Below are 27,641 nucleotides of genomic sequence, written 5' to 3'. Positions count from 1 at the left end.
GTTGTAGCAATTTTGCAAAAAAAAACATTCAAATGATTAGAACTTTTTGAAAAGTATTCCATAAGTTGCAACTCTTTTCCCTTTGGACATACTTTAGTCGAGTCCAACTGTACATGAAGACCAATACATTAATCATAAACTTTCAAAATTAAATTTAATTCAGTTCGCTTAATCCTAAGGTATAGTAATTTGCTAAACGGAAGTCAAATAATAGGTATTCTACTAGAAGGGCTCTAATTTCGTGTAGAGTTAATCAATAAAGACCAAATTTGTACCAATTATATCTAACAATTTGTACCAATTATAGGAACAAGTAATTGAAATTTGAATAGTTTTGGTGTACTTTATAAAAGATAACAACTTGCTAAAAATATTTTAGGCTATTTATCAAACTTGGCATGTTTTTGTATAAACCACTAGGCGGCGCTAGAGATCAAGCAAATCTTGAATTTTATATATTTCAGAATTCTGGTCACTTACAAAGTTGGTGTCTTCGACAATGTTGTTTGGTAGGTCAAGGGCTTACAGTTAATAGCCCACTTGTTTCGAAATTTCGCCACTAGGAAGTGCTAGCTACACATTTGCAAAATTATGCAAATGAACGATTTTTTTGCGTAAAGTAATCAAAAAGCTGTAATTTTGTTTTCTTTGAACGTATTTAAGTCAAGTCAAGGTCATGGATAGTCATAAATGGGCAAAATTTCATTTCATTCGGTTCACTTAATCATGAGATGTATCAGTTTAACGAAGAACACTCATATATGAAACATTTTACTAGAGTCGCTCTAACTTCATATAAAACTATCCAATCGAGCTCAAATTTGTATCAGTCATAGCTAATTAGTTGTGCAACTAGCAGATAAAATTTGAGAATTTTCCCTACCCTTTATAAAAACTTACAGCTTTCTGAATATTTTCGAGATAATAAATAAAAGTTGAATGCTTCTACTAATTTGCAACTAGCACCGTCTACTAGCAGAATCTTGAACCAATCAGCTAATCTACTGAAAGGCCTTAATAAACCAAACAACATTGCCGAAGAAACCATCTTTCTAAGTGATCAGAGTCCTGAGATATATCTATCTATATATATAAAAATGAATTTCTGTCTGTCTGTCTGTCTGTCTGTCTGTCTGTCTGTCTGTCTGTCTGTCTGTCTGTCTGTCTGTCTGTCTGACCGCTATGGATTGGGAAACTACTGGACCGATCGGTGTGAAATTTTGTTTGTGGGTATGTTTGAGGCCTGGGAAGGTTCTTAGCTTGGTGCGGGACCTCTCCGGTCTCTGGAACGGGGGGCTCCCATACAGATGACTTCGCCGGGGGCGTCCCTATGGAGCTGCATGTCAAAAAACACAGTAGGCAGGCAGTACGACGTTTGCCGGGACAGCTAGTGGAATATAAAAATTGATTTATCGTCAGCGCTACCTAGTGGTGAAATTTTGAATCAAACGACCCATCAAAAGTAAGACCTTGGCTGACCTAACAACTTTGCCAAATACACCGAATATTTAAGTGATCATGGTGCTAAGATATACGGTATGGAAATTTTGCAGGTACTACGTCTTGCTGTCTGTGATATCTGTCATGCCAGAGACAAACAGATGTAACACTGATGAAATGTTCATACCAAATATCTCATGATCCTAATTACTTGGAGAGTTGGTGTATTCGGCAATATTATTTAGCTGGTCAAGAACTAACAAATGATGGACCGTTTGTTTCAAAATTCCACCACAAGTTCCATATATCTCAGGACTCTGATCACTTGGAATGTTGTTGTCTTCGGTGATGTTGTTAGGTTGGTTAAGGCCCCTCAGTTGATTAGCTGATTGGTTCAAGGTTCAGCCAGTAGGCGGCGCTAGTTGCAAATTAATTGAAGCATGCAACTTTTATTTAATATTTTGAATATATTCAGCAAGCTAAGGTAAGCCAAATATTCTCAAATTTTACCTGCCAGTTGCACAACTAGTTAGCTATAAACGGTACAAATTTGGACTCGATTGGATAACTTTACATGAAGTTGGAGCAACTCTAGTAAAATGTTTCATATTTGAGTGTTCTTCGTGAAATTGCTATATCTCTGGATTAAGTGAACCGAATGAAATGAAATGTCGCACAATTATGACTAACACATAGCTCTTTGAAAACTCTTTGACTTGACTTAGACACGTTCAAAGAAAACAAAATTTACAGTTTGTTGATTACTTCACGAAAAGAATCAATCATTTGAATGATTTTGCAAAAGTGTAACTAGTGCCACTTAGTGACGAAATTTTGAAACAAGTGGACCATTAACTGTAAGCTCCTGACTAACTGAAAAACATTGCCGAAGACACCATCTTTCTAAGTGGTGAGAGTCCTGAAATATATGAAATTTAAATTTGCTTGATCTCTGGCGCAGCTTATTGGTGGAATATCCAATTAAACGATCCATCACCATCCATCATGGAATCGTAAATAAAATTATTAGAAAGCAGATTTTTGAATCAGTTTAACCAGATGTTTGACATATCAATAATAGGGAAAAGGATCAATAATTAAAAAGAAACTTTCTAAAACACAATATGTGTCTAAAAACTTAAACAGTTTTGTCTTCGTAAATACGGCTCTGGGCCCATTGTGCAGTGTGGTGGCTGTATCACTTCCATCACCAAGCCACGTTTGTGTTGTAAATGATGGCTTTCAGCCTCTCGTCTATCCATGTGCAGTTGTAGCCGTGCTGGTAAGAGCGCAGGGTACTGGAATCACCATTACAGTGTCTCGGTTCGATTCCCACCGCCGCCCCAGTGGGGCGGGATTGAAAATACATGGAAAAAACCTCCCCACACTGGGGCAGGATTGAAAATACATGGAAAAAACCTCTAGCTCGTCGAGATGTCGAGATACTCATTTGGTGTCTTCAGAGAAAATATTTCTATGGACATGGTCGATATTCTGAGCGGTAGTCAATTTTTCTTACGTTATTCGCATAAAAGTCCTATAAGTCATTTTGGCTAAATTGCATTTTAGCGATATGGTTTCTTCTGCAAAGTTGTTCGGCTATTTATGCTGAAAAAGTTTGCTGAAGACGTCAAATTTCCAAAGCCTACTATTCTTGAGATACTGACCGATTTATAAAATACCTACCTAAAATCGATTTTTTTTCATTAAAATACGTTTTTAAACAAATTTAATGTTAAAATAATTGAAAAGCTTTTCTACATGCTTTTGAGTTTTTAGATCATTGAATACATTTATTTATGCTTATAACTCTCCAATTTTTTTTAATATCTGTATTTAATAAGATAATAATCATACATTCAAAAAATATTCATGATGTGTGACTGTATAACGCATTGACGAATGATAAAACCAAAGCATGCTTTCATTGGCGTTTGGGACATTTTTGTGTTTTACAATTTGTTTGGAGATTAGAAACAACTAAATCTATGACTAGATGGTATCTATACTTTTCATGGTTCACTTGGCACCTTAAAACGTAGTATTTTATGAACAAAAATTTTGTACTAATTTACCCAAAACAGTAAACTTTGAACTCAATTTAGAAAAAATCATTAAATATCATGTCTGTGTAAATTTTTTACATGAAAGCTAATGTATTTTTTAGGTGATTGCCGATGAAAAAACTTGCCCGACTGCAAGAACGTCCTATATACATTTTTCGTGTTTTTCGGGAACTTTCTATATAAAATCAATGCATATTTTATTTTTTCCAACTAATTTCCTCGATATATGTTCTATTTTAGTATTTTTCATAATTATAACTCGAAAACGGACATTAAATTTGTTTAAAAACGTATTTTAATGAAAAAAATCGATTTTAGGTACGTATTTTATAAATCGGTCAATATCTCAAGAATAGTAGGCTTTGGAAATTTGACGTCTTCAGCAAACTTTTTCAGCATAAATAGCCGAACAACTTTGCCGAAGAAACCATATCGCTAAAATGCAATTTGGCCAAAATGACTTATTGGACTTTTATGCGAATAACGTAAGAAAAATTGACTACAGCGCAGAATATCGACCATGTCCATAGAAATATTTTCTCTGAAGACACCAAATGAGTATCTCGACATCTCGACGAGCTAGAGGTTTTTTCCATGTATTTTCAATCCTGCCCCAGCCCTATTTCTTTTTAAACATGTTTTGGTAATTGATGCCGCCGCTGCTGCCATGACCAGTCTGAAAATAGAACAAATAAAGAGAAACCAATGCGACAGAGCACACGCACATATGCGAAATTTTCCTTTTACAGATTCTAGGAAGCCAATACAATTTTTGGTATACTGCCACCTACCAATTTTAGTATTTGCAACGCCTTAATGAGCCATTTTACGAGACGTTTCGGATCAGCTGATCGCTCATTTCATGAATGAAAATTTGACAGGAGGTTGCGCCCAAGCCCGTGAGTGTTAATATCAATATCAACACTGTTGTCGTTTCATAAAATAGGCTATACAATATTTGTATATGTTTCATACCGCATTGTATTAGAATCTGCCAATCTCTAGTTGCGTGTACAGTCAACTGAATGCTGTCGTGGACAAGATTCCGAAAGGTGATATCAAGATCCTCATGGGCGACTTCAACGCGTAGGTTGGTTCCGACAACTCGGACTATGAGCACGTCATGGGACGCCATGGTCTCGGAGAAATGAGCGAAAACGGAAAGCTTTTTGCAGAGTTTTGTGGCAACAATGACGTGGTGATTGGGGGATCGCTCTTTCCTCATCGACCAGTGCACAAAGTGACATGGGTTTCCCGTGATGGCGTCACGGAAAACCAAATCGAACACATCTGCGTCAGCCAAATATGGAAACGGAGCCTTCTTGATGTGCGGAACAAACGTAGCGCCGACATTGCGTCCAACCATCATCTCCTAATCGGCGAGATCCGACTGAGCATTGCAAGGATCAATCGACAGAAGGAGAAAATCGGGCGCCAGTTCAACAGACGCCGACTGGAAGACGCTGCGGTGAAAAGGTCCTTCGTCGAGGAGCTAGAGAACCATGCTGCGAATATTCCAGTAGGTGGAAGCGTAGAAAATCAATGGAGCGCCATCAAGTGCGCCTTCATCGCCACCGGCGAGAATAATTTGGGTGAGCTACGCACCCGAAGAAAGCAGTGTATCACAGATGATAACTGGAGGAAGATAGAGGAGCGAAAGAACGCCAAATCCGCGATAGAAAGAGCGAAAATACGAGGAGCCGTGAAGAAAGTGAAACGCTCATGTAGACGGGACAAAAGAGCGTGGGCGGACTCCCTAAAGGCGAGAAAGCCGCAAACACAGGCGACATCCGTCTCCTCTACGATGTCTCACGTCGCCCTAGTGGGACCAAGATGAATGCTACGATGCCCGTGAAAGACACGTCTGGACAGTTACTGGCCAACCGTGTCGGTCGCGCCATCAACACCTCAGCATGATCCGCCAAGGGTTCGACGCATTACCCGTGTCAACACCGAAGCTCCATCAGGGGCTGTCCATAAACCACGTGGTCATTTTTTTGGTACTTTTCAACCCCCCCGCGTGGTCATTAGTCCATACAAAATGTTTTATTTGTCCATACAAAATGGTCATTGGCCGAACCCCCCCCCCCCCCCCCCTAATGACCACGTGGTTTATGGACAGCCCCTCAGTGCAAGAGATAGAAACAGCCATCCGTAGGCCGTAGCATTAAATCAAACAGGGCCCCAGGGGTCAGAGATGTTCAAAGCTAAACCCGTAGTATCCGCACAACTAATGCATCAATTATTCTGCAACATATTGGAAACCGCGACATTTCCGGCATCTTAGTGAAGGTACCCAAGAAGGGTGACCTGACTGTATGCGATAATTTGCGGGGCATCATGTTACTGGGTATCGTTCTCAAATTCCTCTGCAAAGTGATCCTAAACCGGATACAGGAGAAGATTGACACAGCTCTCCGACGGCAGCAAGCAGGATTGCGTGCCCGACGATCCTGTGTGGAGGACCATATTGTCACGCTCCGTATCATTCTGGAGCAAATCAATAAATTCCAAGAATCTCTCTACCTGGCGTTCATTGATTACGCAAAAGCTTTCGACCGTCTAAATCACGCGAACATGTGGGAAGCCCTCAGGCGCAAGGGTCTCCCTGAGAAAATCATCGGCCTCTTTGAAGCACAGTACAGAGCATTTTCGTGCAGAGTACGATGATCTTGCCAATTGCTCCTCAGCGACAGGTCTTACCATCAATGTCAAGACCAAGACCAAACCGATGCGTTGGATGTAAACAAGATCAAACCTTCCAGCTTTACGGTAGCTGGGCAATCAGTGGAGAATGTTGAAAGCTTCAAATATCTAGGTAGCTAAATGGTGGCCGATGGCGGCACCAAGATCGACATGCCAAACAACTGTAGATCAGTCGACGCATCAAAATCCGAATTTTTAACTCGAACGTGAAATCTGTGCTGCTGTACGCTAGTGAAACCTGGTGTGTATCAGTGGAGAACACGAAACGGCTGCAGGTCTTCATCAATAGATGCCTGTGGTATATAATTCGTGCATGGTGGCCTCACAATTGGATCTCCTACGTACAGCTCCATCGTCGATGTCATCAAAAGCCGATAGCGACAGAAATTCGGGAGCGAAAGTGGAGGTGAGTCGGCCACACTCTACACAGGGGCGCTAACGAAATCAGCAAACAAGCGTTCGATTAGAACCCAGTAGGACATTGCAGCAGACGCAGGCGTAGAGGGTCATGGCGGCGTAGCCTCCATCAAATAAATAAAGGAAGTCGACAGAAATTTGACCAGGCCACAAGTCAAGGCGATTGCGGGCATCGCCCAGGATGGAGATCTATTATATCGGCCCTCTGCACCACCATCGGTGTTGAGGACTGAACATGGAACTGAAAGTAAGTAAGTAAACATATGGATGGGCCCTCCACAAGTCGCACTCGCACCGAGATATTTCGCCAATTTGGAAAATAATCAAATCGTCCTTTTTGAAATGAGTTGAAATGGAAAAAAATGACACACATCATCTTCCAGTAACATCCGCCGATCCACATGGCATCAATTTGCAAAGGTCAGTTATATCCGTTGCGTTCGTTTCAACGTTATTTTCTCGATCCACCCCCATTCCAGCCACTTTCTGCAAATTTACTCTCATTTCCTCTGGATTGACTTGTGCAAACATGAGCCATCACTTACAATCGCATCAATAACATCCTGCAGTCAGTGTTGATTTTTTTTCCCGTCGACTTCAACCAACGCAACGTTGACGCGACGACGTCAATTGCTCCAGCGAACGTGTTCTGCAGTATTACCATCATATCCTGGCACTCAAGCTCAAGCCATGCCGGACCAGTAGGGGTCCAGCAGAGTCATCCTCCATTCGTCGTCCATCCATCCATCCATCCATCCAACGGTCATCCGTGATTTAATAATCTACACTTCTCGACATTCCTCCATCATCATCGTTTGTTGGCCGACTGCTGCCAGCTGATATCAACATCGCCAGCTGGGATGGAGGGGCTCGTTCGTTTGTTTGTTTTCACTGGAAGTGGTCCGTCCAACCTCTCGTTGGACGACGGACAGTTATGGGTGGGGGGTATTGGTGTGAAATGTGCTATTGCGTAAAACTGACTACTTTTTGTATTCGAAGGACAATTAGAAATTTTGAATAATATTTTCCAACTTGCTTTCATATACTTAGTCAAGTTAAGTCAAACATCATTAAAAAGAAGTGAATGTTTTTTAGTAGTTTCCGATGTGAAATCTTCTATCCATTTCCTGTGTAATTCAGAATTTCCAAAAAATGACGAAATTTGCGCAACAAACTTTAACATCAGGATAAAATTAGTGTACGGTTCAAGACAAGCTTGGTGGTCTGTGTTCAATCCCCGGCTCTTCCCCTTACTCCTACTTTGTATCTAGTTTCTCTATACTTTTTCTCTACATATACATCTCATGTATAAACGTATGATCATAGCCATCGCTAGAACCAGAAATGGACTTTAAAAGACGATTCACTTCCTTCCAACTTTCACAGCACAGTGGAAATCTATCATTGTGCCTACACGATTTGCAAGCAAACCAACTGTGCCGCTTCACAGTAATCTTCACATAATCTATCACTTCACGTCTGGAATTCACGCACCAATGCATGAACCTCTATGCCCGAAATAAACATTTCCCAACAACACACTGACATCCGCATTAATTTATGCAGATGCTGCGAACTCCACGGTCTGTTCACAAGCAATGGACTACCCGCTTTGCGCGCAGCCACAGTTGATCATCAGGAGTAAATCAATTTAATTTTGTATGGCGAAATGCATCTAAACTTGAATTACTTGAAATACAAAGCTTTTACCGAAAAAATAATTGGTAGGCTTAATAGTGGTCACCATTGTGCACAACCACTACCAAATATTTGTTCGAATAATGTGTTCCACTTTGAAGAATTTGCCTTTAGATGGTATTCGCCATACAATATTTTTGCGATTTACTTTTAGCGATTTTTCGCGCATAGAAGCTAGCGCCACAATGGTCGATGCGGAGAGTAGGAAAACAGCCGATGTAGTTAATTCATTGCAATCAGCACTTTCCACCCAATCCTTACATTGACCCTTCAACCTGACGTATCTGGCGCTATTCTCGCCTAAAAGAGCAGATCATCTTCTCTCACACACTGTAAATGCCTGTTCAACCCAAGCAGCTATCTCATTGGTTCCTTGTGTGAGTGTGGCCGGCCTGGCGATACTGGAGTAAACAACTAAGGGCGGTTAATCAATTTTATCAATATTACTGCGCATCTTACACCATCCACCCCTACCATACAATCGGAGCGCAACAGGAGGGCGCTCTGCGCTGGCTGGCCATATCCGGTCAAGCCAGCAACGTGCAGCAACCATGGGGTTGTTGGAAGAACAAACATTGAACTGCCGCCGGCGGCAGCAGGAAAAGACATGACCTTGGGCCTATGGAATGTGACAGAAGACAAAAAAAATGGAAAACTGTTCTGAAGGAACTGGTATTTTCAGCAGCAGGTGTTTGAATTCTGAGGTGATAAGGGGTGTACCGATTGGGAATTGGAGTGAAAATAGATTTTCATTTGAGTTGTCTGACATAGGTAGCAGAGAAGAGGATGGGTCGTGACCTGAGGGCTTTTTGGCTTTATCAAATATTTATTTACGCATTTTGGGAGTAGGCAGGGTACTCTTTCAATAAAAACGTATTGAAACAATACATGCTCGCATAAGTTGGAACTTATTATACTAAGTTCATGACACTCCATAACATCGGACCTAGGATGTAGCTTGCGGATCTCAAACTTATGTCGTAAACTAGCACTCTATTGATTAATCAACTTTCGAGAACTTTGTACTGGTATCCCAAAACTTAGGGCTCTCAAAACTTTGAACTCAACGACTGCAAAGTAGCGAATTCTCCCACTCTAACGCTAGGCCGTCGACATTCCTTTCCGGAAGCCGAACTGATCAACAGTCTGGGCCAGCAGGGATTAGAGTCCTGGGGTCTGTGAGATATAAGATGTACTGAATAAAGCTGTGATAAAGAGAATTATCACAGCAGGCGATATAGCGCATTTGGATGTGATGCGAACTGTCAAGCAGACAATGTTAGCATCCCCGCTTGCGCAGCAACAACTCCAGGCGTCACCCAACCGCGTTCACTCTTGTCACTTGCGAACCAACGTCAGCCTGGGTAAGTTGTGTGTGCTGCACGTGAGGGGTGATTCCTTCCCAGAGAAATCCCAAACTCCACAGGGTCTGACGAAACCACTACCTCCCACGTTGAGTAAGGACCCATGGTTCATACTAGAATTAACCTCTTTCTTTTCGCGCTAACGTAAAGCTCCAACTAAGATTGAACCTGCTCCTCTTCACAGTTAGATAATCACTGAGTGTTTTTTGTGAAGTGATCGTCCCAGGAATGGCATCAGAACCAGAACCCTCACCGTTTAACGTGTAACAGCTGAGCAATATACGTCCTCTTGAAATTTCATCAGCCGTATAGAGGTAAATAAAGAAGAAGTATATTTTATCTAATAATTTGTTTCGCAAATTTTGAATAAATGATTATCAAGTCTCTGCAAAATTTGCACCAAACGTTGCATCTCTGATAGACGGATGGACTCTGTTTCTCTAACAATATTATCACCTCCAGGTGGTTAGCAAATAAGCGTAAAACCAAATTATTTGCTTCATCAGCTTCCACTTGGTAAACACCTATGTATAAACACCAGTAAGCGGACAGTAACCCAAACATGTGCTATGCCTATGCTTCGCTGTTAGAAATGGCTTTCGAACGCGTCAGACTTCAGATAGGGTTCAAATATTGGTTAGGATTACAGTAACAGTTTGATAAACCTATGTTTGACTACGTGATATAAAAGAGTAAGCAGCAGAAAACACATAACAACATAATAATATTCAGTAAATCACTGAAATACTTCGAATTACGCCAAACCTTCTCAATTTTAATGCAAATGCTTCATGTATTACCGCTCTATTCACTAAAACAGCTGACACCCCATCCTCATGCAAGTAAATGGTGTATAGTGCTCCAGTTTAACTTGCAAATACCTGGTGGAAAAACTAACTGAGATATTCCAGAAAGACATCAGCCAGCACTCCTTGTTATTCACCCTACACACCAAGTATGTTCGGGCGAGCAGGACATTCATTTAAATCTCCTTCATGTAGCATCCCAGCAAGAGCTTTCCATGTGTGTTATCCTATCCATTGGCGGTAAAATATGTAGCAGCCAGCTGGAATGAAACAGTTTATAAAGCAAGCGGTCCATCTGTAGGTACCTACATACGTTCGTTCATTTCGAATGGGATGTGCCAATCCAATGAATGTTGCTCGGTGCACTTGACTTGGGAAGGGGCTCAAGCTCACCCCGTTCCTACCTCATCCCCCCCCCCCCCTCACACACAAACATACACGCCATGGCAGTTTAATTGCTTTTACACATGAACAATTTCTTTTACTGCTCGTAAGCTGATGGTGACTGTGGCTGCACTGGCTGATACTATCTAGTAGATGTACGTCCCCCACCACCCCCTCCTAAACACCCACACATCGATCCATCCATACAGATGCTGGCTGACTGACTAACCAACCAACCTCTCCATAAGCCAGTCGAAAGGATGCGCCGTTGAATGACCTTGGTTGTTGCGATGTGGTTTTATGATTAGTCGTTGTAACCCCATTTTCCGCACAGATTGAAGATTGTAGGTACCAACCAGGAGGCAACCAACTGAAGGCGGGTGGAGGAGATGATTTATCTGTGGGAACCCGCATCATGTCGATTCGATATCTACCGAAGCATGAAGGGAGTACCCAATGTCATCTTGTTGAAGCATCGTTGCTTGCTCTTTAAGATGGTATAATTTGGATTGCGATTCTTATGGGCCAATTTTTTTTTCTTCTAAACCATGGGGGATAATCTGCTCAACACCTAAACAGGGAGGTCCAGATAGTTTGGGGTTAAGATCCGTTTTCTACAACAAAAGTAGAATCCAGGATTTCTCTTTCCGCGACCCACAATATTCCCATGGCCACCAAACTCTTCGCCTCTTCGGAACCACCAAGAAGGCATTGCTTCAGCGAGGGGCTAATGCACATCGCATCGCACCCTGAAGTCTGTCTGCGTAGCCTCCTCAGCAACGAACATCGATGACTCGCTTTGGACAGTGCATCAAGGTAGCATGCTGGCGCTTAACCAGTTGCCCGAGTGGTCCTCACCACTCCCTCTGTCCTCAGAAGGCAGGCAGGGTCAATACTACGCCTGTTTTCAACTACACAGCAAGTTTGAAGAATTGATACCGCGTGCACAGCGATTTGGCCTTCCCGCAAGTAAGCCTCTTGTATAGCGTCTGAACTAGCCATTCTCCGAGTCCACGGGCCACCTTCTATGTAGCTCCAAGACAATGTCGGTGATAACCTTCAAAACTGCATTCCGGCCAAACTCATTCCTACACATCCTCTGGGCAAGATTGTCCGGAGTTGCGTCTTAACAGCACGGGGTAAGCATGCGGTCACGCATTGTGCGGAAACGCGAGCACACGAACAAAATGTGCTCCACCGTTTCCTCTAAGTTGTGATAAACTGGACATTCGGGAGAACCTACATGACCGAAACGAAATAGACACTGCCGGAAGCAACCTGGCCTGAATGTACCTGTCAGGTGGAATGTTACTTCCCCATGGCGCCTGTTAACTCAACTGTCTATCCTCGGGATCAACCTATGGGTCCATCTTCCTTTGGTGAAACTGAAGTGTAGAATAAGCATTAGTTAAAGTACACAGACATAAAATCCAAAAGAAAAAAAATTGGTGAAACTGTCCCATTCATTAATTAATTACATAACTGAGGTAACCAACCGCCACCTTCATAGTATCTGCTAGAGAGAAAGTGTTAGATATAACGCTTTTCTCTAGCAGAATTACTCACAAGTTGACCAATTGGCATGTGTCAGATAAAGAATCTTTATCTAACCATAGCTACAGCTTTTTTGAACACTTGAACGTTACTTCGCAACCCTTGCGTTTCAGGAATACCCGGTCAATCAACTGAGATCTCTTCACTGATTTGGTTGCGGCCAAATTTCATGGATACTCATCATCTATTGACACTCCAAGTGATTAAGATGATGCCGTTGATACTGGGGTCCCTACTACAACGGCCCTCATCATGGAAGCTTTTGAAGAAGCCCTCTACGGTCTGTGAAGATCACAAGAGGAACCCCTTGGTGGAACTCTGATCTGGAAACTCAGGAAACATTGTAGAAAGAGTTGGAACAGACGACATTCGGCTGGTTCGGAGGCTTTCAGGTCGGCTCGCAAGGCCTACAGGAAAGCTCTCCGGTCTGCCGAACGAACCGGCTGGAAAAACCTTTGTACAAATGTTTCCAGTTTGAGTGAAGTCAGTCGGTTAAACAAAATCCTTGCGAAATTTAAGGATTTCCGAGTAAACGAGCTTCGTTCGCCAAATGGCGATTTCACTTCCTCTGATAAGGAAGTTCTGGAATGCTTATTCAGTACACACTTCCCCGGATCTGTGGATATTACATCTTCGGATGAACCTTGTCTTTTCTTGAAGTTTTTGTTCCCTGGCTTTGGCTCGGAGTATTGTAACCGTAGAATCGATTGAGTGGACACTTTACTCCTTTCAAATCTTATGGAGCAGATGGGATTACCCTGTTTTGCTTCAGACGGGATTTGGTTATTTCAAACTTGTTTAAAAAAAAAACTACTTGTTTTGCTACTGGGTATATTTCCAAATCCTGGCGGGATATTACTGTAAAGTTATTCCGAAAGTGGGTGGAGCGCCGCATGAAGAAGCAAAGAGTTTCAGACCTATCAGTTTAACCTCTTTTCTTTTGAAATGCTTAGAACGTCTCGTCGATCATCACATCCGCGATGTTCTTCTGGCCAATGTGCCTCTTCATGTGAACCAACATGCTTACCAATCTGGAAAGTCCAGTGTGACTCTTTTACACAAAGTTGTTTACGGTATCGAAAAGGCGTTCGCTCAAAAGCAATCCTGCTTGAGTGTTTCTTTAGATATTGAGGGTGCCCTTGACAACGTTCCTTTCGATGTCATATTGGAAGCCGCACGGGGTCATGGTATATCTCCAATGATTACCAATTGGATTCACCAAATGCTGAAAAACCGACATCTCTTCTCGACATTATGTCAAGCGACGATTAGGAAATTGAGTGTTTGTGGATGCCCCCAAGGGGGAGTCTTGTCACCACTTTTGTGAAATCTCGTAGCAGATACGCCATTGAGGCAACGCAATAATAGCGGTTTTCCTACTTATGGTTTTGTCGACGACTACCTAACATTGTTTGTCGGTATGTGCATCAGAACCCTTTTCGACCTGATGCAAAACGCTTTTCAGGTAGTTGAGGGTTGGTATCGCCAATATGGCCTTTCCGTAAATCCGAGTAAAACATCTATTGTTCTTTTCACGGAAAGGCGAAACCGTAATGGTGCTCGACCTTTACGTCTATTTGATTCTGAAATCAATGTGACTGAACAGGTAAAGTACGTTGGAGTCATTCTTGATTCCAAGCTTTCCTGGACACCTCACATTGAGTTCAGAATCAAGAAAGCTTGTATGGCCTTCGGGCAATGCCGGCGAACCTTTGGTACAACTTGGGGTCTAAAACCCAAGTATATCAAATGGATTTACACAACTGTGGTTCGGCCAATATTGGCTTATGGATGTCTTGTGTGGTGGCAAAAGGGCGAAGTGAGAACGGTCCAATCAAAATTGGGTCATCTCCAAAGGATGTGCTTTATGGCGATGTCTGGAGCGTTCTCTTCAACTCCCACGGCAGCGCTCGAAGTTCTCTTTGACGTTGCCCCACTACACATTCATCTCAAACAAGAAGCACTTTCTTGCACTTACCGGTTACGGGTACTCGGTCTACTAGAGGAAACTCCTGTGAACCGTACATCAACACACACATCGTTGTTACCACTTTTGGTGGATTGGGACAAAGTTGTCCTTGCTCCAAGTGATTTTACAATTGCTTGCGATTTTCCATATAGGACCTTTTCCACGAAATTTTCTTCCCAGGAAGAGTGGAAATCTGGTTATCTGGAGAGAAATATTTCAGACGGCATCGTACACTGATGGCGTATCTATGTTACACAGGTGCTGGTCTCCACTCTCGTATGCTAAGGCTACATCAGTCTTACTCACTTAGTAAACACTGCACTGTTTTCAAGCTGAAATCTTTGCTCTTATGTGCGGAGTGCTATCAGCACTTCAGCAGCACGTAATAGGCAAAGTCATATACTTCAGATGGGCAGGCTGCTATTGAAGCACTTGCTTTGGTCAATGCTAGGTCGAAGTTTAGTTATCGCATGTCGAGTCGAACTCAAATTGACAAGCTGAATTCAGCAAATGCTGTTCACCTTGCATGGGTATCTAGCCATTCTTCCATCGCTGAAAATGAATTGGCTGATGATGAGTTAGCTCGCTTCATTGGCTTCATTGGTGCTGAGCCCGCTATTCCGATATCGAAGTGTTGGGTCAAGTTTCAGATTGACACCTAGGCTGCCACTCAGCACAAACAATATTGGAATAGTTTGGAGTCATGTTGTCAAATAAAAGATTGGTCATGTATTGTACAAAGTCATCTCCAAGGGTGGCGAAGTATCTAACAAATCTATCCAAGCAGAATATCAACACTTATTAAGTGGAACTGACTTCAGAAATCTGAATTTTTAGGACGTTCTGTTGTTCTTGACACGCTGTTGTAAAGAACTATAGGCTCTCTTTACGCTTCATGCGTTATTACAGTGCCCTTTTCAGGGCGCTGTTTAACCCCATTGTGGCACGCTTATGCGTGAATGATGATCCTATTCCCTTACCTGTCCTTTTCCCTGCCCCATCCTTTTTTCTTCCCTTCTCCCTCAGGTAAATGATGAAATAGGCTCGTGTTCATCGCGATGGTACAAATTTCCCAAATGGAGGAGAACGTACCACTGGAACCGACCTACTGGATTGGTCATCCGTATTCGAAGATTGACTTAGTTACTATTCCTCTGCAAGTATCCACCATGAATGAATCCAGGAGGTATCCCAGGAAAATTTCCAAAAGAAATTCCATTAGGAAGTCCTGAAAAAAAAATCAGGAAAAACAATCCTGGCCAGTTTTCTGCAGGGATCCCTAGAAGAGTTCTTAAAGAAATCCCAAGTATATGAAGGTTTCTTAGGAGGAATTCTCAAAGGAAATCCAAGAAGATTTCGTGGAGGAATCCTTTCAAGAATTCCTGAAGGATTAACAGGAGAAATTTGTGAGGGAGTCCCTGGAAGGATTTGTAGAGGAATTCCTGGAAAAATTTCTGGAGGAATTCCTTGAGCGTTTACTGGAGTAATTTTTGGAAGAATTCCTAGAATAATTTAGGATAAATTCGTGGAAATTTTTTTTTGAGGAATTGATAAAAAAAAAATCTTGGAGGAATATCTGACGGAAAATTTGGAGGAATTCCTGAAGGGTTTTCTAAGGAAATCTGGAGGATTTCGTGGAAAAATGCCTGGAGAAGACTCTGGTGGAATTCTTGAACAAATCACTGAAGGATTTTCTGAAGATACCTTTGAATGAATCTCAGCCCCAAATTCAAGAGAAATCCTGAAAAATCCTAATGCATTAGGAAGGTTTTTGGTACATGCAGCAACTCTTTGATATTGGACACTCGGGCCGTAGCTGAAGGTCGTGTGCCATGCGGCGGTGGGCGTATCGCTCAGCGGAGGGGACAGCGCAGATAGGCAAAGGGGCCAGAGGATACGTTGAAATACCCGAACAACAGAATTTATCAACTATGTACTGTTGAAATCTTGTTCCTTGGATTTTTCATGGTTCCTGCTTTTCGAACTAATATGTTTTAAAAATAAACTATACTGTTACTATAATTGTTCTGCTGGAGGTCTTCTGTCAGTTGTTGTCGCTTTTGCGATCAGTTGTTCTGAATCGTCGCATGAAACGACTCATCGAAATATACATTCAATAGACTGGGTCAAGAAGGTCGACTTTTTTGAAACAAAACTAAGAATCCTTTTAACGTCCAAAACAACTGTACAAAATTTGGGTTCGATTGTTTGCGTATTCGTATTCCACATTACGATTGAAATTTGTATCGGACAACGTACAGGTTGGACTCGATTATCCGGGTTCTGGTGCTTCTCAAACATATATCTGAAAAACGGAATGATCTATTAGGCTGAAATTTTGACATTTTGTCAAGCCAACTTTGATTAGTAACACAGCGCAACATTTTTTTTTGTCTCAAGAGCAAACTTATGTGTCTCCGAAGGATTCTGGGCCGCTGAATCCGAATCCGGGCTCAGATTTGCTCCAACACGTCACAATTTTGAGCTATACCTCAATTTATAGGGCAAAATATGCGATTTTTTGCTTTTTTGACTGCCATCCATTAGGCTTGGAAATATTTTTTTTAAGCAATCAAAAGGTTAATTGATCAATTAACATCTAAATTAACGACTCATGCAAAATATTTTGTTTTACCTAATCAAATTTGATAGATCTAAGCATTTTATGTTAGTATGAAAACTTGCATGCAACTTTTGGAGGATGACTTGTATGGGAAATATCGTACCTAACATAAATCGCTTAAAACTATCAAATTCGATTTAGTAAAACGAAATATATTGCACGAGTCGTTAATTTAGATGTTAATTGGCCAATTTACCTTTTGATTGCTAAAAAAAAATATTTCCTTGCCTAATCGCATATTTTGACCTATAAATTGAGGTATAGCTCAAAATTGTGACGTGTTAGAGCACATCTGAGCCCGGATTCGGATTCAGCGGCCCAAAATCCTTCGGAGACATATAAGTTTGCTCTTGAGACAGGCAAAAAGTTAATTTTTGTTAAGCTGTGTAATCTATCAAAATTTCAGCTTCTTACAGCATTCCGTTTGCGAGATATTATTTTGCAAAGCGCGAAAACCCGACTCCGGATAATCGAGTCCGACCTGTACTCATAAGTGTAACTTATTATTTGCAACTAATGATTTAACTAAACCGTTCAACACCGGCGAAAATGATGCTCTACTATATACTGGGTATTGGAGTTATAGCTGCTTTGTAGCAGCAAGTTATCAAGATGAGGTCATTTTAAAAAGATAACGATCAGTTGATATCCGTGAAAATGCTCATAGAAAAATAAACTGATGAGCAGGAACTTTCCCGGTGCAATCCTTAATCCAAGAAAATAAATTTGTTTGAAGTCTAGTTCAATGCAAGCTATAATTTATTTCTAGGTATGCTGCCGTGAATCGCAAGTCAGTCCCATCTGCCAAAAGTAGGCATTGAGAAAATGGACTCAGAAGTTTTCAAATTCGATTTCTATGTGAAACTTTAAAAAATCGTCATGAATTGAAAACTTCTACGATTACCATTAAACTTTAACACATTGTTTCAAAAGTGAGAACGCAACAGTGAAAAATATTACATACATACATTTATTTGTTCAGCATCATTAAGACAAGACATAATCAACAATAGTACGCCACAATACTCGGTTTGTGGCTGCCGCTCTCCATCCTCGGTCGCGCCCAATGCTCGCCAAGTCACGCTCCACCTGGTCCGCTCATCGTGCTCTCTGCGCCCCGAGCAGAAGAAAATAACAAGTGAATAACATATCAAGGTATTTATCTTAAATACTACCATACCTTGATATGCCCTTCATTAGGTGGTAATAAGAGGCAAAATAACAAAAAACTAATACCAAAATTTTGTATAAATAACACCTAGAAAATAACAAGTCTTGTTATTTCAATAATGAATGCATACCTAAAATTTCAATTGCTGTATTTGTTATTCCAAAGTTATTGAATAACAAACTAATAACATTTCTTGTTATTAAATGTTTCAAATGTTCGATGACTTCATGATGCAATAGCAAATCTTGTTCTTCGGTTATTTTCACTGCTAAACTAACAAATACTACATCAATATCAAACTCTGCTCAAATACCTCCAACTGTTATTGTGATATTCTCATAACATTTCGTACAATAACGCAGCAATAAAAATTTTAGGTATTAGAGCACATGCTGCTCTTCGCATGGTATTTGTAAGGTATGTCCTTCTGCTCGGGGTTCCACGCCTTCTTGTGCCAACCGGATCCGTTGCAAACACCAACTTTGCAGGGTTGTTATCCGGCATTCTTGCAACATGCCCTGCCCACCGTATCCTTCCGGCTTTGGCCACCTTCTGGATGCTGGGTTCGCCGTAAAGTGCAGCGAGCTCGTGGTTCATCCTTCTCCGCCACACACCGTTCTCCTGCACACCGCCGAAGATCGTTCTTAGCACGCGTCGCTCGAAAACTCCGAGTGCTTGTAGGTCCTCCTCGAGCATGGTCCATGTCTCGTGCCCGTAGAGGATCACCGGTCTTATTAGCGTTTTGTACATGGTGCATTTGGTGCGTGGGTGAATCTTTTTCGACCGCAGTTTCTTCTGGAGCCCGTAGTAGGCCCGACTTCCACTGATGATGCGCCTCCGAATTTCACGGCTCACGTTGTTGTCAGCCGTCAATAAGGATCCGAGGTAGACGAATTCCTCCACCACCTCGAAAGTATCCCCGTCTATCGTAACATTACTACCCAAACGGATCCGGTCGTTTTCGGTTCCGCCTACCAGCATGTACTTTGTTTTTGAGGCACCTTTGCTGCTTCGCGTTTCAGGCGGGTGTACAGTTCTGCCACCGTTCCAAATGTTCTAGCGATAATGTCCATGTCGTCCGCAAAGCACACAAATTGTCCAGATTTTGTGAAAATCGTTCCCCGGCTGTTGAGCCCGGCTCGTCGCATCACACCTTCCAGCACGATGTTGAAGAGTAGACATGAGAGTCCGTCACCTTGTCGCAGTCCCCGGCGAGATACGAACAAACTGGATAGTTCACCCGAAACCCTTACGCAGTTTTGCATACCGTCCATCGTTGCTTGAATCAGTCTAGTCAGCTTCCCAGGAAAGCCGTTTTCGTCCACGATTCTCCATAGCTCTGCGGGGTCGATACTATCGTATGCCGCTTTGAAGTCGATGAACAGGTGGTGCATTGGGACCTGGTATTCACGGCATTTCTGGAGGATTTGCGTACGGTAAAGATCTGGTCCGTTGTCGACCGGCCGTCGATGAAGCCAGCTTGATAACTTCCCACGAACTCATTTGTTTTAGGTGACAGACGACGGAAGATGATCTGGGATAGCACTTTGTAGGCAGCGTTCAAAATAGTGATCGCCCTGAAGTTCTCACATTCCAAATGATCGCCTTTCTTGTGAATGGGGCAGATTACCCCTTCCTTCCACTCCTCCGGTAGTTGATCGGTTTACCAGATCCTAACTATCAACCGATGCAGACAGGTGGCCAACTTTTCTGGGCCTATCTTGATGAGTTCAGCTGCGATACCATCCTTACCAGCTGCTTTGTTGGTTTTGAGCTGGTGAATGGCATCCTTAACTTCCCCCAGCGTGTGGGAGTTGGTTCATTTCTGTCCTCCGCTGCACTGGCGTCGTCGTTCCTTCCGTTGCCGTGGGCTCCCGTGCCTACGTTCTCCACGCCGTTCAGGTGCTGATCGAAGTGCTGCTTCCACCTTTCGATCACCTCACGTCCGTCCGTCAAGAGGCCTCCGTCTTTATCCCTGCATATTTTGGCTCGCGGCACGAAGCCGTTGCGGGATGCGTTGAGCTTCTGATAGAACTTCCGTGTTTCTTGGGAACAGCACAGCAGTTCCATTTTTTCACACTCCGCTTCTTCCAGGCGGCGCTTTTTCTCCCAAAAGAGGCGGGTCTGCCGTTTCCGCTTCTGTTTATAACGTTCCACGTTCTGTCGAGTCCCTTGCTGCAGCATTACCGCCCTCGCTGCGTTCTTCTCCTCCAAAACCGTTCTGCACTCTTCGTCGAACCATTCGTTCCGTCGATTCCGTTCCACGTACCCGATGGTGCTCTCGGCTGCGTCGTTGATGGCTGCTTTCACTGTACTCCAGCAGTCCTCTAGAGGGGCCTCATCGAGCTCGCCCTCGTCTGGCAACGCGGCTTCGAGATTCTGTGCGTATGCTGAGGCGACATTCGGTTGCTTCAGTCGCTCTAGGTTGTATCGTGGCGGTCGCCGGTACCGTACATTGTTGATGGCGGAGAGTTTTGGGCGCAGTTTGACCATCACCAGATAGTGGTCGGAGTCGATGTTGGCGCCACGATAGGTCCTGACGTCGATAATGTCGGAGAAGTGCCGTACGTCAATCAGAACGTAGTCGATTTGAGATTGCGTCTGCTGTGGTGATCTCCAGGTGTAATGATAAGGGAGGCTGTGTTGGAAAAAGGTGCTACGTATGGCCATATTTTTGGAGGCGGCGAAATCAATGAGTCGTAGGCCGTTTTCGGTCGTTTGCTAAACTTACCAATCGTCGGTCTGAATTCCTCCTCCTGGCCTACCTGAGCGTTCAAATCTCCTATGATGATCTTGACGTCGTGGCTTGGGTAGCGGTCGTACTCGCGTTCGAGCTGCGCGTAAAATGCGTCCTTGTCATCATCAGTACTCCCGGAGTGTGGGCTGTGCACGTTTATTATGCTGAAGTTGAAGAATCGGCCTTTGATCCTCAACCTGCACATTCTTTCGTCGATCGGCCACCAACCGATCACGCGCCTCTGCATATCACCCATCACGATGAAAGCTGTTCCCAGCTCGCGTGTGTTGCCGCAGCTCTGGTAGATGGTATGATTACGTCTAAACGTTCGCACCATGGAACCTGTCCAACACACCTCCTGCAGCGCTACGATGCCGAACCTGCGGTCCTTCAGTAGATCGGCGAGTATGCGGGTGCTCCCAATGAAGTTGAGAGATCGGCAGTTCCACGTACCGAGTTTCCAATCGCAAGTCCTTTTTGTTCGCTGGGGTCGTTGCCGTTGGTCTCGGTTCGTATTATTCTGTTGCTGATTTTCCGTTACAATGTTTTTTTACGGCCTGACACCAACCCCCTACTTTCCGGAGGACCATAGTGCACAGTTGAGCTTAGAGTCCTTCCCTGGCACTCGGACGTAAATCAGCCGTCCCTAACATGGGGATCAGACGCTGTTGTGAGCCGCTCCTCCTGGAGAACAGACGCTGAGGTTTGCCGAAACAAACCCCCCCCCCTTCCCTGTCAGCCTACGACCAAAGTTCCCACCGGGGTTGGTCACCCGATCTTCCCTAAGGTTGTTCATAGTTTCCGGCCGGTACCGCGTGGAGGTAGGGATAGGAGTTGCTGGGCAGAGGCTAGTGGATCACAATGGGATCTGAATTGCGCAGCATACCCAGCCTTTACCGTGCCACAGTGAAAAATATAAAACTGGCTAAATCAGTGTTAAGCTTTGTACTTCAGGGTACACAAGTTCGTAATGGGACTGACTTGCAATTACATTTCATTATGGTACAATCTGACATGGCGTTGTTTTTTAAATTTACTGAACAAACTATATCAGGCCAAACATTTCAATAGGTCCTATCTGCATTTGAGAGGCTCTCTTTGTTCACTTTCTCTTTCAATTAATGCAATGTAATGGTACACTTTTCAACTATTTTTGCAGTACAAATCAAAAGACGATTGTTTTGACCATCGTTCAATGCAAGGAAACAATCATAATACAAATAAACAGCTGAGATATTAACGAAAGAGAGGGAAACCAAAGAGAGCCTCTCTTCTGCAGATAGGACCTTTAGACATGTTTGGCCTGATATGTTTTTATTCACGCAGCTGAAAGATCATCCCAAGAAAGGTCGAAAACATCTATTAACTCATTTTTGACCAAAATGCAGATGGGACTGACTTGTGATTCACGGCAGCATGAACCTCGGAACGGAATCTTTTTCCTTGGCCAAAATGATCAAGAAATTTAACACAGCAAGCCCCATTTGATTTAACGTTTATTCTCTACTCCGTACTGGGGCCACGAAAAATCAAACGCTTGCTCATTTCTTGAACGATTCCTTGCCTGAATTTTCCACGCTTCGAGATAGGTCAAGAAATTTATGCCATCTGCGTTCTACCCATATACCTATGATGTAAAATTCGAACTCTTACTGTAATTTCAAAACTTTTTCCGCGTTGCTGTTTGCCTTGGGTATGCACTTAGGTACTACGCATACGTTCTCGTCGTGATCTTTTGTTGACATTAATACAGGGGTAGAACTGTTTAGAATCTGCTTAGCTCGGTACCTGCTGACGATGCATTAATAACACCCTATGAGCCGAGCGTTTCTTCGTCAGTTTGAAACGAAAGTGCATCGTGAGTGAACGAAGTTCGAAATAATCCAGTGGTTCAAATATGGGTAACGAACAAGGAAAACCTGAATTTTCTGGTTTCTCTGCTTCAAGTGAAGATGATTACTTTAACTCCCGGCAGACATCGTCATTGGGAAATCAGTACATAACAGAGCAGCAGTTGCGCGAATTTTATCGCGAAAGGATTACGCCCCTTCTTGATTCGGTTCAAACGATGCAGCAAGAAATTAAGAAACTTTCCACTAAAATGGGCGGTTTTACTGCGGCTGTGGATTCTTTGAAGAGCGCCAGCTCAACGGTGGAGACTGCTGAGGCGAAAGCTCGCCAAGTTGCCCGAAACAATACCAAATCGAAATTGCCTAAATTCGCCGGGAATCCCGAGGAGTGGCACTACTTCCGTGCCAGTTTCGAAACAACGACAGCAGCGTGTGGCTTTAGCGATGAAGAGAATTTGATTAGACTGCAGGACAGCCTGGAGGGATCCGCTCTTGAGAGTGTGCGTGGGCTACTGATGCATCCAAAACTGGTACCGAAGGTGATCGAGACGCTTGAAAAGAATTACGGAAACCCAGAGTTATTGTTGTTGTGGCATACAAAAAAGATAAAGGCACTGGAAAACCCAGATCCCGAGAAAATGTCCACTTGTGTAGCATTTGCAAGAGCATTGGAACAGCTGTGCGATCTTCTGGAGGCTTCGGGAATGAAAGATTATCAGAATGATGTTTCGCTTGTCAATGAGTTCTCTAACAAACTACCTGCTTCACAAAACCGGGAATGGCGTGAATATGCTGCACTGGATGACGGAAGGCCAACGGTAAGAACCTTTTGCAACTTTGTACAAGAAAAATTGGATCAAGCACGCAAAGCGTATCCAGATAAGTATAAAGCTGTGCTTGAAGCAACGTTGCCAAACTCCCAGCAAAAGGCAGAGAAAACGAAATCAAAACAGCCTTCACAACTATCACAATCGTCTAAAAATGTTGAAACCAGATCAACCAACCAAGACAAAGAAGCAGCCTCTACTGCAGTAAAGCCGAAAGTAAAATGTAACATGTGCAACAGATACGGCCATCCGCTGTGGTTCTGCCGAGAATTCATCCAACTGGACGTAAAAACGCGAAAGGTGCTTGTAGAGGTGTGGAAAGTTTGTGCGATTTGTTTGTGCGATCACCCGAAGGAAGGAAAGGAACAATGTGCACATCGGATTCGGTGCAATGTGGGCCGATGTCGGGAGAAACATAATGCATTGCTGCATGAAGGAAAGGAAGAAGAACCAGATTCAGATTAAGATGACAAATACGGTTTATTGTAATAAATATACTAAATCATTGAAATCGTATTAACGTTGAATGGAATACGAATGGTTCATTCCAATGAAACCGCAAAATAACAAAAAAAAACAATAAAAACTGCAATCATACATAGTTAATGATTATTGTTGAAGAAGTCTTCTTTGGTATAATCGTCATCATTAAAAATACATACATACATGGAATACGGTTTATTGTTATAAATATACTAGATCATTGATCGTTGAAAAATTGTATCAACGTTGAATGGAATACGAATGCTTCAATCTTATGAAATCGCAAAAACAAACGCAAAAAAAATGAAAACTGCAATCATACATAATTAATGATTAATGTTGAAAAAGTCTCATCATTAAAAATATAATATGTGAATTTCGGCGACTAATGATTAAGTTGTGTTTCGGGATAATTAAAGATTATGATTAATGATTGAACTTAGTTTCAGTGATTATAAATGATGATTAAAAATTACTTACTCAATGGCTGAATGATTTATTACACATGAGTTATCCAGAATATATGTGTAATATGTGTAAATAAAAATTGATTTCTACAATGAAGATTTTTGTAAGGAGCATCATTGATTAGCTTTCATTTTGCCATACATTTTATATGATGATTCATTAACCATGAATAATAAATAATTAACCATTTATCTTATGCAAATGATAACTGATTAAGGATTGAACTGAGAAAGTAGAGTGATAAAGATTAATAATAAATGATTAATCAATAATAAACATTGTGATTATGATTGCTGATTAATCATTAACACTCTAATTTAGCGCATAAGTTTCACATTTAATTCAACCATACTATAGAATAAAGCTTTATAAACAATAATCTAGTACCTATTTAACTTCGATATCCGAAAGCAAGTAAATAAGTAGGTCTTCTTCTTTGTGGCTCTACGTCCTCATTGGGACTTGGCAAGACTCTCCTCAACTTAGTGTTCTTTGTGCATTTCCACAGTTATTATTTGAAGGGCCTTCTTTGCCTGCCATTGCATGAATTTGTACATTGTGAGGCAAGCACAATGGTACACTATGCCCAGGGAGCAAGAATGTTTTCGATCATCTGGCAATCGTTTGGCTCATTTTTTCATAACTCAGTTCAGAAGCCTTATATTGAAAGGTTGTGTTTGGTTTGGCCAAAGACCACGGTCCATACAAATTTGAAAAATTTTGTATGAACGAAAGACCATGAAAATTTGACAGGAGCTCGCGTCCTAACACGTGAAAAGCAATATCATCATCAACATTGTTGTCGTTTCGTAAACTGGCTCATTGTCGTAGTGCGAATTGAAAGCTTGTTCTTTCTACGATAGTTGGCTTTCGGAGTTCATTCCGGTTGATCTCCACGTGGTTCGGGTATCGGATAGAACCAACTGTGAGCTTCTGTATATGTAGCAGTTGCACGAGGAGCTGCTGTGGGTGCGAGTATAACACAATATCGAATCATTTCGCATTTATAGTGTAAATCGCTGTGACATTTGATCATTTTTTAACCGACAAATATCCCGCTCATTCGATACGAATTAAAAAGTGTCGTATTAAAGAGTGTCGAATATGCGGGGTAAGACGGTAATACAGGTACACCATATAATATAATGCAAAGAAAAGCAAAGATATCCGTACACATCGTGGTTGCTACTCCGTGATTGACCAGAACAATCGAAGTTGTACAGAGAACCAATGAATGGTGCTTGGGACTAGCTAGGGTAAATGTACCAATAGTGGTGCTATTAGTAGCTCCTTGTAGTAAAATAATTGAATAAAATTGATAACACCGCAAAATAAAAAGTCTGAAAACGTTAATCGGTAGTTTTTCATCAAAATTTGTTAGGAAAAATGTAAAAACCATTGTTTCTTTCAGTTTTTGCTAATAAATCACTTGCACCAACTATAGGTACACGGTTCCTATTATGGAGGTAAAATTTAACATTGGTTCCTATAGTGGCGCATCCCATGGAATTCTTATGGGACCCACCACTATAGGAACACTACCTCCACTATAGGTGCAAAGGAGCAAAAAAAATAAGGAAAATAATTGTTTAAAATAGGTTTTTCGGCAAATCCTGAACACAAAACTGAATTAATGTTATTTATGAGTTATGATGCATCTATTAAAAATGTCATTTGCAAGCTTTTTGGTCGAAATAGTGCTAAATTGGTTATACCACCACTATTGGTACTACCTCCACTAAGGAAGCTTTTACCCTACACACTCTCGGGATAGGGAAGGAATGTTAGTTCGATACGATCCACTAGTTATATAAAAATACACTTCGTGATCTTCATCACGAATATGAATAGTAAGGGTAATGCACATACGTCAATGGTCGTTCAATATTAAACGCGTCAGCGCATTGATCGTTTACTTAACCGTGAAAACCGATCTACCCACAAAAATAATCACGCGCTTCCGATTCCGCATTCAACACTCGCGTCCCCATCACTCTTACCTGAAAATCGTCGGCCACTCGAAAAGTATCGAGCAATTCTGATTCCGCATTCAATACTCGAAAGTAAAAAGCTCATATGTACTTACTTTACCTTACCGGTCAGGCTAAGGCCGGGGTGGCCTCTGCTGTACATAGTAGCCGCCTCCACTCCACTCGGTCCATGGCTGTTTGTCTCCAGTTCCGCACTCTGCGTAGGGTCCGCAAATCGTCCTCCACTTGGTCGACCCACCTAGCTCGCTGCGCTCCACGTTTTCTTGTACCGGTCGGATGACTCTCGAGAACCATTTTAGTCGGGTTACTATCCGACATCCTGATGACGTGACCCGCCCACCGTAGCCTCCCGATTTTCGCGGTATGGACGATGGTTGGTTCTCTCAGCAGCTGATGCAGCTCCCGTCTTCCATCTGCACTCCGCCGTAGATGGTACGCAACACCTTCCGTTCGAAAACTCCAAGGGCGCGTTGGTCCTCTGCACGTAGGGTCCATGTTTCGTGCCCATAGAGGACGACCGGTCTAATCAGCGTTTTGTAGATGGTTAACTTCGTGTTACGGCGAACTTTATTCGATCGTAGAGTTCTGCGGAGTCCAAAGTAAGAACGATTTCCTGCCACAATGCGCCTCTGAATTTCTCTGCTGGTGTCGTTGAAAAGCTCATATGTACGTGGGACAAAACTGTTGGACAGAACTTCTTTAGCACTTCTTCATTAGAGGAAATTGTAAAAAGGAATAAAAAAAAATATGACATGTCAATGGTTGCTATGACTACTTCTTACAGACTTCACTACTGCGGTATAAGTCAAACTATTCAATTAAGTCACGGCATAAAGATCACAAGGCAGGTTTCTAACCTATGTCACGGCATAAATATCACAAGGCAGGCTAGTAACCTATGTAAACATCTATTTCGGATGTAAACATGTGACGTCATTCTCATCGTCTTTTACGTTGATAAAATTGGTGTAGAGTACTAGATCGCGTATGAACGATTTGAATTACGTCATCAAAAAACTGTCAGATTTTGGAAATATATCAACTTCTGTACACAGTGAACTAGGTATGACATCATTGAAATCATAAT

The 27,641-nt window shown here is 42.3% G+C and overlaps 1 protein-coding gene across 13 annotated transcripts in view; it reads right to left on the bottom strand.

Moving 5' to 3' along the window:
- Positions 1-27,641, bottom strand: part of LOC109409579 (organic cation transporter protein) — a 301,524-nt gene that overhangs the window by 104,894 nt on the left and 168,989 nt on the right. The gene's annotated exons all lie outside the window — the stretch shown is intronic.

Source organism: Aedes albopictus, chromosome 3 (genome assembly GCF_035046485.1).
Source record: "Aedes albopictus strain Foshan chromosome 3, AalbF5, whole genome shotgun sequence".
Lineage (NCBI taxonomy): Eukaryota > Metazoa > Arthropoda > Insecta > Diptera > Culicidae > Aedes > Aedes albopictus.
Note: the sequence above shows the minus strand (reverse complement) of the source record. Positions and strands in the feature narration are given on the sequence as shown.